This window comes from Triturus cristatus, chromosome 5_2 (genome assembly GCF_964204655.1).
Source record: "Triturus cristatus chromosome 5_2, aTriCri1.1, whole genome shotgun sequence".
Classification (NCBI taxonomy): domain Eukaryota; kingdom Metazoa; phylum Chordata; class Amphibia; order Caudata; family Salamandridae; genus Triturus; species Triturus cristatus.
The window spans coordinates 348,380,583-348,392,937 of record NC_140588.1 but is presented as its reverse complement, the minus strand read 5'-3'; the positions used below and the strand labels follow the sequence as shown (position 1 = coordinate 348,392,937).

Here is a 12,355-nt window from a genome sequence, read left to right as displayed (position 1 = left end):
CTATCTCCAGGATAACAGATTAGTTCATGCTATTGATTGATGATGTTATGAAATGAAGAATGGCAGTCCTATAGGAAAAGAGGTGATTGTACCTAGAAATGTAGAAGAAGTTATTTCAGAAGAGGTACAAGTGAGGGATAGTCAGGCCCCTGTATACAAATGGAATTGTAGTAGTATTTGTAGTATTAGATAGCAATCCATTGATATATCAAGGAAATTCCTACGTATATTTCCAAGGTGAAGTTTCATTCAAACACAAAATAAGTACTTTACAACGTTTGGATCCTTGCAAGCTTAGAAAGCATAGAAATGTACACGGACACTCACTTGCTTGTTTATCAAAGAAAATGTGCCAAAGCACCTTTCATTTTTTTAGGATGTTAGCTCTACACCACTCAACAATGCAAACTTTAGTTAGGAGGATGTATTATGTGAAAACTCCTGCTTTATGTTTAGGAGAAATGAATAGGGCACTTTTGCATGGTACTGTGGCAGAGGTAGAAAAGGTTTGTGATGATGTGCAGTTTTGTTTCTTTAGTCCAGAACAGGACTGTAGGGAAATTGAAGAGTTGATAACAGGAGGAGTTGTAGAACAGGACACAGGTATTACAGTTGATAGTGTTGAAAAAGAGATTGCAAAATTTAAGACAGTATGTGCTGAAAAAACAGTGTATGTTTGTATATTTTGTTGATGTACCTACTACAAGAATCATACGCGGACTGTTAACTTATATTTAAAAAGTGAAATAGAGAATAATGAAAACTGGAAAAGTTTGCAATGTACTTATTTGTAGAAGAAAGATTTTACTTGTCCACATGACAAGTTATATGAAAGTAATGCTACAATAAATTAGATGATAATAAAATGCCTACTAGAGCTGTGCATAACCAGTTAGAACTGGTTCCCATTCCAGAAGCACTTCAGGGTTTAAATATTTATGAGTCTATTCTTATCCAAACTATACATCCATTTCAGGCTATAGTACGTATAGAGCCAAGGACAGGCAAGTTACCCCCAACAGCGCTACAAAAATGTCTAAAATGTAGAGTAGTGTATTTGCTATTAGATGTCAAGAAAAACATTGAAACAGTAGGGGAAGATAGAGATTTAGAGGAAGGACTAATTATTCTTGTAAATGGTGTGCCTACCAAGAACAAGAAGATATGCAGGCAGGAGTTAGTAGATGTTACCAAAGTTAAAAAAAACAACTTTATATCTGGTAAAATGTTTATTATAGAAATGTGGAAAGCCTGAAATATATCACACATTTGGAGGATCAGACATTTCCATCAACAGGTCAGATTGAGAAGGTGGATCAGTCCAGGACAGAAGCAATTTATGAACATTATAGCATACACCCTTTGCATTCTAAAGAGGTTATTGGTGATGCCATTGAGCTGTTTCAAATGAAGGAAGCAAAAGGAGCTCCATTAAGTGTGTGGGAAAAAAGATTAAAAGCTCTGTGTTTCCCACATCTTTTTCCTACTGAAGTAGGTGGCAGATATGACGAGCGGCCTGTGCAAATACCTGAAGTTGAGTATAGATGTAGTAGACTTTATTCAGAAGACCCTAGATTTCGTCAGTGTATTCCGTATATATTTCACCTATTATTTGAGAGTGACTTGTCTAGCCTCTCATATGCTGTGAATCATATTCTAAAAAACAGGATTTTATTTGCATAATATATCAGCAAGAGAACATTTGGAAAAAGTTCAAGGAAAAGCTAAACACTTGGAATACCATTTAGTAAACCTAATGGAATGTTAACATGGGACTAATGAATGTTGTTATCAGCGTTATGGTGAACTCAAATGCATGTTGAGGAACCTTGGAGCACCTACTTGGTTCCTAAAGCTGAGGAGTTGTGCTGAATATGCTTGGGATGACCTGCTAGAATTCTTGCAGGAGGCAAATTCAAATATAAAAGACCTTAATCTGAAGACGCCAGGAGAATTGTGCTCACTACGCCCTGCAAACGTTTGCAGATATTTTAATCACAGATTTCAAGCAGTGATGGTTTTTATCTTGAACAAAACAAAACCTCCTCTTGGTGAAGTGATAGATTTCTTTTTTGCATAAAGATTACCAAGCCACAGGTACCACCCATATTCACATGCTGTTGTGGCTAAAAGATGGCCCTAAGTTTGGAACAGATAGTGATGAGTCTGTGTTGTCTTTTATTGAACAGTATGTAACTTTCTTCATCCCAAAGGAGAGTAGTGACAACATTTTAAGACAATTCCAAAATCATAGATGCAAATAAAACTGTCAGTGACGATACAGAGCAAATGGGACATTTTATACAAGATGTCGTTTTGGATTCTCATGACCTGTCATCTCACAAGGAAGAGTCAACAGCTTTTTGTCTTCAGTCAGACATACACTTACAAGGAAATCACCGAAAAATACATACAACCTAAGAAGAACAGAGGCCTCCAAGTACATTAATGACTACAACCCTGTGATTCTGAAGATGTGAAATGCAAACATGGATGTGCAGTTTGTTGCAGACAACTCAATTGCTGTTGCTCAGTATGTTACATCTTATGTAACCAAGTCAGAGAAAACTGAGATTAAAGCGGTGTGGGAGAACATTTCAGCAGAAAAGAGTCTTATGAAGAAATTGTACAGTTTTAGTTTGAAAATGCTTTCTCACAGAGAGATAAGCTCCTGTGAATGTGTAGACCGGTTAAGCTCAGCTAGTTTGTTTTCTAAATCTAGGGGAGTTCTATGGGAGATTTTAGGGCTTGCTAATACTCGTAACAGAGTACTGAAGTATTTTCCTGAAATTCAATATCTTGCAGAATTTTAACCACACAGTACAGATTTTCAAAAGAGTAACATGCTGGATATGTACCATCCAAGAAGAAGTCATCATCTGGAAAGGATGTGTCTTTATTAAATACTTCAACATTATACTTTCAGAAGTAATGTCAGTGAAAACATAGATGAAGGTAAATTTGCTGTGGCTGGATGTGAAGGATGTTTGGTGAGACATAAAGGAAAGCTAAGTTGCCAAACTTCAGACAAAAGAGAGTTTTTTTATTTAGCCTTGTTACAGTTGTGTAAGCCATGGCAAACTGAAAGTGAGCTACTTGGAGAATTTGACTGTTTTGAAGACTTCTTCAACGCTGTAAAAGACAGCATTGAGTGCTCTGTGTTTCCAGTGTATCTTCAAATGTTGAGAGATAAGATTGAACAAGAAGAAACAATTGCTGCGGAGATAGCAAGAGAGAGTTCTCAGAGCAGTCAAACTTCAACACCTGGAAGTCAAGATCCTCTTGGACAGCCAATCATTGAAAACGAAGTTGCAATAGCTATGAATGACGAGTAGAATGCAATGCAGCAAGTAAGACAGGAAACTGTGGATCTAGAACTACTAATACAGCAATTGAATGTGGACCAGAAAGAAGTTTTTGAAGCGGTAAAAGGTAAAGTAGAACATGGGTTTCTCCATGAGAATGAAAAGTGTGCATGTTCTAGATATAAACCAGGTCTATTGTACATAAGTGGTCAAGCTGGAACTGGAAAAAGCTTCTTGATTAAAGTAGAGACAAGTTACCTACAGAAGAAAACAGAGTCCAATTTGTCGTGTGTAGTCACTGCACCAACAGGCTCAGCTGCTCATAATGTTAAAGGAGTTACCTTTCATCTATTGTTAATGCTGCCTGTTGAACATGACAACAAATTACAATAAAACAAATTGTCTGGTGATGCTTGTCATGAAGTGGGAAGAGTACTAAAGAAATTAAAACTACTAATTATTGATGAAGTCAGTATGGTGTCTAACCTAATGCTAGCTTTTATACATTTAAGAATCCTGCAAATATTAAAAACTGACTATGATGTACTTTTTGGAGAAAAACACTTAATGGTCTTTGGAGACCTACTACAACTAACTCCTGCAACCTGTATTCAAGAAACTACTACGTAATGAAACAAGGAATTCACTAGGTAGTATTGGAAATGTAAACATTTGGGAAAACGTTAAATACAAAGAGTTAATCCAAAATATGCGGCAAGCATCAGATATGCATAATGCAGATATACTAAAGAATATAAGAGTGGGAGTCCTCACAAAAGAGGGAAAGACAGAATTACAAACCCTTCTCATCAAAAATTTGTTTCCAAGTAATGTTTAAGCTGCTGAAGTAATAAACAATTTTGTTAAGGAAGAAAAGTCTATTGTTTGTTTGATGCCAGCTCTTGAGGAGTGTAGTAAATTCAATGAACAATTATTGCAACAGGAAAAATAAGTGATTGTCGAAACTAGGGCAAATGATAAAATGGAACATCAAGGAGTTACAGTGCTACTAACAGAAAAACTGTAATCGAAATTGGATAGTTTAGAAAAGTCTGTGTCGAAAACTGCAGGATTAGAAAAACAGTTATGTATCTGTAAAAATTGTTGTGTAATCTTACGTCGTAATTTAAATGTTGAAGAAGGGCTAGTGAATGGAATGTGTAAAGTTATGAAATTTGTTAATTATCCAAACAAACGATGTGGAATACTTAGCCATCAAATTTGATGATATTGCTGAAGTTAAGCAGATTGGTATATGTGTTGCACGTTTCCTACTTGGGAAAGCAGTTCCCAATGTCTTTAGCGTATGCAGTAACAATTCATAAATTGCAAGGTTTAAGTGTAGATACAGGTCTTGTTAATATTGGTAGTAGTGTAGTCAAAAAAGGAATGTCATATGTTGCTTTGTCACGAATTAGAAAATTGTCTGGTTTATTTCTGTTTGCTTTTGATGAGAAGAAAGTGAGTGCTGATGTGAGCTGTGTAACAGAGTATAATTGTTTAAGAGCTCAATATGCACCTCATTTAGGCCAGTATCCTGTGGTTCAAAAAGCCATACAGTGTCCAACGCGGAAAATAGCTAAACAGTCTATCACAGTTGAACAGAAAATTGAACAAAAAGAAAATCAACGAAGAGGAAAGAAAAGACAACTAGAGCACAATGAGGAAATACAAGGCTATCATATTGATAATAAACCTGGAGTGAACTGTTATGCAAATGTACTGTTTAATGGTCTGTATTATTTGCCTCATTTTACAAATTCTATTAAAGAAAAGGCAGCTAAAACAATGTCTTCACAACTCTGTAGTTTACTTGAAGAATTAAAAAGTGATAGAAGTATTATACATTCTGCTACCGGAATAAGAAAACTCACTGATAACTGTACTGGATCAGTAGCGTTCTCTCAAAATCTTCAGCAGGATGCTCAAGAATTTCTAATGGTAATGATAGGACTATTAGATGAAGATGTGAATATCAATAAATTATTTGGTTTAACTTATAAATGGACCCATAACTGTGAATATTGCGAATTTACGTCTAGCACTGAAATCAATTCAGAACGATTTTTCTACTTGATATTACCAGATTGTGAAGCTGTGCCATTTGAAAATTTAACTACAAACGCCCATCAAGATATCACCTGTCCAAATTGAAGATCAGAACTTAGGTCAACTTTGTTTCTACAGAGGTATGGAAAATATATCATGTCATGCTACAATGATGCAGAGTGGATGGTACTAAGTTAGGAACTATAATTACAAACTTTAAAGCTGCATACATTTCCATCTCAAAAAGACCTTTCATAAGTATACAAATCATATTTCATGAAGGAGTTAATAGCACCTCTGAACACTGCACACTATATTAAAGATGTCAAACAGGATGGACAGAGTGCAATGACATACAAGTGACATTCAAATCGAGACTGCCAAAATAGTTAACAAACTCATATTTGCTGTTTCTAGAATCAAAGTTCTAAGGAGAATTTTAGATAAGAAAATGTGGCATTGTGTTGCTATATATGGATTATGTGTTTATGAGTCATTATTCGGCCTATTGGGGGTATTGTCTATAACAAGCTGTTACAAATTAAGGACTCATTTTAACTGTGGGAAAGGAATACAATATTTGAGGACTACGTTATGTTACTAAAGCTAAAATGTAACTGGAGGTACTATAATACCAGTAGCCTTAAGTTGCATGTGAAAAGTCTCTTCACCACTAAAAAAAAGTCCCCTTTTGTTTCTGATACAACTTCTACATTGTACTAAGAGTTATGTTTTTCATACATGGACTAAGAACATTTTAGACATTATTTGGCCTAATAGGGATGATGTTTACAAAAGGATATGCAAAAATTAAGACTGCTTCATAATTGTGGGACAGTTTGTACCAGATATAATAATATCAGAAACAATTTTACCGTATCGTTGTTTTCATTATGATAGTAAGCTATCAGGAAGCCAGTATTAAAAAACTTTTAGTGACTGCAGTGAACGGTATGACATAGTTATAATGATCAACGGTGCACATTTGATTTTCTTTTTACAATCCATTGATTGTTTTTTCCCACTGTTTCTTGATGAGTCTTCTTACAAAGCACTGTTAAAAGTGAACAAATATGAAAGCTAAAAACAGGAAAAAACAGTTCAATATTTGTCTATTTTGAATTAAAGTTTTGATTAAAAAAATATTGTATCATATGTTGTTTGGTTGCCTAATGTTTGAAATAAAATAGTAATATATTTTTGTCTTTTTTTATTTCTTCACAGAGGTTGGAGGTCGAGATATATTACGCGTGTTAAATCACTAATCTAGTAATGGATTCATTGAGTTACTACTCATCTCATCTCCCATGCACAACAGTTGCACTAGTCCAATCATTCAACCACTACCTAAGCAGTCATCCAATCACTCAGGTACTGCACTTGAATTCATCTAATCTTCCAGCCACTACTCGGTGATTCATCCAATCACCCAGGTGCTACCCATGCAATATGCAAACACCCAGGCACTATGTATGCACTCATCCATTCACTGAGGCGCTGCCAAAGCATGCATCCACTCACCCAGGCACTACTCATGGACTTATCCAATCACCCAGGTAGTACCCATGCACTCATGCAATCACCCAGGCACTATCCATGCACTCACCCAATCACGCAGACAGTATCCATGCATTAACCCAATCACCCTAACACTATCTGTGCACTCACCAAGTCACCAAGCCACTACCCTTGCACTCATCCAATGACCAGGGTCTACCCTTGCACTCATCCAATCACCCAGGCATGACTGTTGCAGACATCTAGTCACCTATGTGCTACTCATGCACACATATAGTCAACCAGGTACTACCCATGCACTTATTTAATTACCCAAGCAGTACCCATGCACTCATCCATTCACTCAGGCACTATCTATGTACTCACACAATCCCCAATGCACTATCCATGCACTCATCTAATCACCCAGACACTACCATTGTACTCATCCATTCACTAAGGCACTACCCATGCACTCATCCATTCACCCAGGCACTACTCATGCACTAATTCATTCACCCAGCCATTATCCATGCATTTATCCACTCACTCAGGCACTGCCCTGGCACTCATGCATTCACTGAGGCACTACACTTGCGCTCATACATTCACTCCGGCACTACCCAAGCACTCATCCACTCACTGAGGCACTACCCATGCACTCATCCAATCACTCAGGCACTATCCATGTACTCACCCAATCATGCAGATACTAAGCATTCATTCACCCAACCACCCAGGCACTATCTATGCACTCATCCAATGACCCAGCCACTACCCTTGCACTAATACAATTACAGAGGCACTACCTTGCACTCGTCTAATTACTCAGGTGTTACCCTTCCACTCATTAATTTACTCAGGTACTACTGTTGCAATAAGCTATTCACTCGCACACTACCCATGCACTTATCTATTCTCCCTGGTACTAGCAATGCACATAACAAATCACCCAGGCCCTACCTTTCTACTCAAAAAGAAGGGGGCCCCTGAGGCAGATATAAGGTAGAGAAAGCAGGGGAACAATCAAAGAGCAGTCAGTGATGCCTTGTCCATTCTTGTCATTTCTACGGTTGGTTTCTACCTCCCGTTAACTCGATGCTGCTGAGGATTTATTTCCCTTCAGCTAGTTCTCCTTTGGAACATCAGGATATTCTTGTGCCACTTTAGGCGTTTCCGTTGTTTAATCGTTTTTTTGCCATATATCTATTGACTAGCTGTGTTAGTTATTCTGACAATTGGTCATTTCTTTGTGGTTTCCTTTTAGTTACCACTATGTTTTTTAAAATTTTAGCATTAAGCGTATTTGCATTGGATTTCCACACTATGCCACATATCGTCTAGAACTTTGTTCTGTGGTATGCCTCTCTCATCATGAAGATTCGGCTGTGCCCATTATCCTGTGCGTAAGCTGCGACCTTCTTTTCCCACTCTACAATACCACACGATGTGACTATCCTGTTTTCATGTTTCTGTGGCCGTTAACTTCTGAATGTTCTATTCCTTTTTTCTATATACTCCTATAGATAAATTCATCTTGCTGGCCACACTTTGAAGCCCTTCGTGCACTATTTATTTAATCATTTTGTCTGCCCTCCAATGACTTTGGCCGTTGTCCTGGCTACCTAACCCAGGGTACAGTAGGCCGCGGTGCCTTCTCAGCAATTTCTTGTTATCCTCTGCAACTTTTTTCTTTCTTCTTTCTCTGAGCCTCTCAGTATATATATCACTACCGGTTGTCCGTTTATTGTCATGTTTATCTCTAAACACTCCTGTGATAGGCACATCTACTAATCACAAGGGCTATTTGGTGATTATCTTTTCTTATGCCAGTGGTTCACTGGCTCTCACATATTTTTCTTATTTTTCTCTTATTTTCTTGTATTTTCTCTTGAGTGTGCGCGTTCCCTGGTCAAATAGAAACTATATTGGTTTTATTGTTTTTCAGTTCTCCTGACGGGTACCCACCTTCTGTTTGTGAGATTGTATAGGGATGCACTATATACTTGCACCCTGATTTATCTGCTTAGATTAAAATATATGCCCATGCTTATACTGTATTTGTTTTCGCAGGCACTTCATATTTCCTTTGTTGCACATAAACTTGTTGCCCTGAAGAAGGTGTGACCCATATGTGGGTCTGACCCCGAAACGGGTGTCGGCGCTGGAGCCCCTGTGCCTCCTTTTTTGCATCTCTTCCCTGGAGAAAAAACCTGACTATGGACTGTATCAGTGCCTTGCAACGATAACCAACTGATCCTGGATCTTCCATATCACCCAACATTGCCAGAATGTTCTATTGATGTGAACCTCTTTTTGGATTATGTGACTGTCTTTGGCACCATTTAATGCATTGTTACCTGATGGAATGTATGAGTATGTTTGAGTCAGTGTTTGCATGTTTGTTTGAAAGATTGTGTGTGTGTGTGGCTTAGGATGGTTGTAGAGTTTGTGGACATGTATTGTCTTTTATGTTTTTTCTACTATGTTGATCAAAAAATCTAAACAAATATGATATCCCTAACTCACAAGCATTCTGTACTATAAATGGGAAGGGTACCCTGTTCAGGACTGTTTTGCCTATATTAGTGACGTATAGCACTTTATAAAGAAATTCTTAGGCAGAGTGTCTTCTCTGATTGCTCTTTGACTACCTTTCTACTCATCCATTCACCCAGATACTACCTGTGCCCTCATCCAATCACCCAGGCACTACCCATAGACTCATTTATTCACCCAGACATTATCCATGCACTTATCCATTCACTCAGGCAGTATTGATGCACTCATCCAATCACCCATGCACTACTCATGCAGTCTTCCAATCACCCAGGCACTACCTTTACACTCATCCATTCACTCAGGCAGTATGCAAGTGCTCATTCATTCACTCAGGCATTATCCATACACTCATCAAATGATCCAGCACTCATTCCTTCACTCTGGCATTATCCCTGCACTCATCTATTCACCCACGCACTACGCATGCACACATCCAATCACCCAGGCATTACACTTCCACTCATCCATTCACTCAGGCACTATGCAAACACTCGTCTAATGACCCAGGCACTACACTTGCACTCATCCATTCACTGATGCACTCATGCATTCACCCAGGCACTAACCATGCACATATTGAATCACTCAGCCAAAACCTAGGCACTCATCCAGTCACTCAGGCACAACCCCGACTCATCCATTCACCCAGGCACTACCCATGGGCACATCTAATCACTCAGGAACTACCCTTGCACTCACCTGTTCACTCAGGTAATATGCATGCGCTCATCCATTCACTCAGGCACTACCCATGCACTCCTCAAATCACCTAGGCACTACCATTCTACTCATCCATTCACGCAGCCAGTACCCATGCACTCATCTATTCAGCCAGGCATTATCCATGCATTCATCCAATCACCCTGGCACTATCTATGCATTCATTCATTCACCCAGCTATTATTCATGCACTCATACATTCACTCAGGCACTACAGTTCCACCCTTCCATCCACTCAGGCACTACATATGCACTCATCCATTCAGCCACACACTACCCATACACACATGCATTCACCCAATCACTATGTTTGCACTCATCTAATCACTCATGCACTACTTATGCACTCATAGATTTACTCAGGTACCACTGCTGTGCTCATTGTAACATCCATGCACCAGTTGTGTACTCATTCAAATATCCATACACCAGTCATAGTTATTCCAACATTATACATACTTTATCTTTTTTTAACTATAAAAGGTGGTTCCAACAGGAACCTTTTTTTTTGTTTTTTAAGGCTTTTGTACAGTTAAAAATATTTGTTCTTTTTTATAATAAAAATGCCAACTGGGACAGCAGGAATTGAAGAAGCATGCACTGAAAAATGTGCAAAACATATAAAAGAGGGAACAAATCAACATGTATGCTGTTTTGCAGCATTGTGAATAGCTGTAAGAGATTGTTCACCAGCACTGATGACAACACTACAGTCCATGCAGTACGTGGCCATTCTTGACATCTTCAGAGCCATATATGTTGCAGTACTCTGCACCTCAGAAGGGAGTTTTTGACCAGGAATTGTTGCTGCTGCCACTGAACTAGTTGGTCCTCCAGCTTCCCTCTGCTTAATCGCCAATTGGAGACGTTTTTTATGATTGAATTTTAGATGGTATAACATTGACATTGTCCCACATTAATTTTTCTTGTTCGTCCTGCTAGAGAGGGTCTTCTTTCAGATTGTGCATTTCACAAGTTTGACAGCTGTTTTTGATTCCCCTGATGGGATTGGAAAATAATCTCAGGCTACACTGGCTCTTTTTCGCGGCGGTTCCTCTTCTTCCAGATCTTCAGTCTCCACCTGCTCCACATCCTGGTCCAGCTGTTGTTCCTGCTGACCCCATCTCCTTGCTGTCTTGCCATTTCTGCTAGAAAAAAAGGCCCAAATGTTTGCAGAGCAAAATGAATCCACCTGCTCAGAATGAAATGAGATTCAAGAAGGAGTGGGTGTGTACTTCCTATTAATTTTGCTGAAAAGTATATTATCCACAATGGCATTCCTTGGTTTGTCACTCATGTGATATTCACGGTGACCGATATAGTCACGGGTACCATGGTGAAGCGGAAATGCAAAATACAAGTATAAAGTAGTTTTCTTTCAAAATGGAAAAAAAGCAGAACTTTCAATACTATAATAGTAAACACCTACACTAAACTTGTTCACAATACCTCTACATATATGTTTTAGAGTTGTTGAAAAACATGCGCTATCCGAGACTACCATTATCACGACTACCGCTGTCCTCGCAGAAATGAGAAAAAGTGTTTGGAGGCGATTATTATGGAAACTCACTAGAAAAATATGAGACTAAAAAGTACACTAATAAACCTCTACTATTGAATATACTGTAGAATATGTCTGTATATATGTTTTACACTTTGTATTAAACTCCAGCTCTTCGCGACTACCAATGTCATCGCGATAACATTGGTAGTCGCGAATAATATTTTTTGGGAGAAGGTGGCTTTCTTCGACATTGTTCATAGAAAAAAAAGTTAAAGGAATATTCTACTAGATATTTAGAGTTAAACATTATTAAAAAACATTCTTTAAGTGTATTTTTCAGAAGGTGAAATACATTTACTGATGACAGAATCTCTACTGTAAATGCAACAATGTTGTGCCAACTTACAAAATTGTTAAAAATAAAACCAGTCTTTAATGTATTTTTTGATGAAGACATATGAAATCAAAAAATCAGTGGTGTATTATATAAATATAATACACAATATACAATCATAGAAAGAAAGTACCAACATCTTACCGGTTCACTCACAAAAACATAGACATTACAAGTGAGAAATAGAATTTTTTAAAACCCTAGAAATTGAAAGAACCAAAGGATTCAGGAACCTTATAGTTAACAATTAGCATTTAGAAAACCTTAGAAATTCACAGAAAAAAACAAAGGTTACAGGGATGTTATAGTTAGGAAATAGAA

The 12,355-nt window shown here is 37.9% G+C and overlaps 1 long non-coding RNA gene across 2 annotated transcripts in view; it reads left to right on the top strand.

The window, feature by feature from the left end:
• The window catches only part of LOC146822980 (uncharacterized), a 71,439-nt gene extending 61,957 nt beyond the window's left edge, over positions 1-9,482 (top strand). For both annotated transcript variants that reach the window (XR_014961866.1, XR_014961867.1), the window contains 3 exons: positions 5,392-5,494; positions 6,579-6,725; positions 8,925-9,482. This is a non-coding gene — a long non-coding RNA (uncharacterized LOC146822980). The remainder of the gene's footprint in view (positions 1-5,391; positions 5,495-6,578; positions 6,726-8,924) is intronic.
• The last annotated feature ends 2,873 nt before the right edge of the window (positions 9,483-12,355 follow it).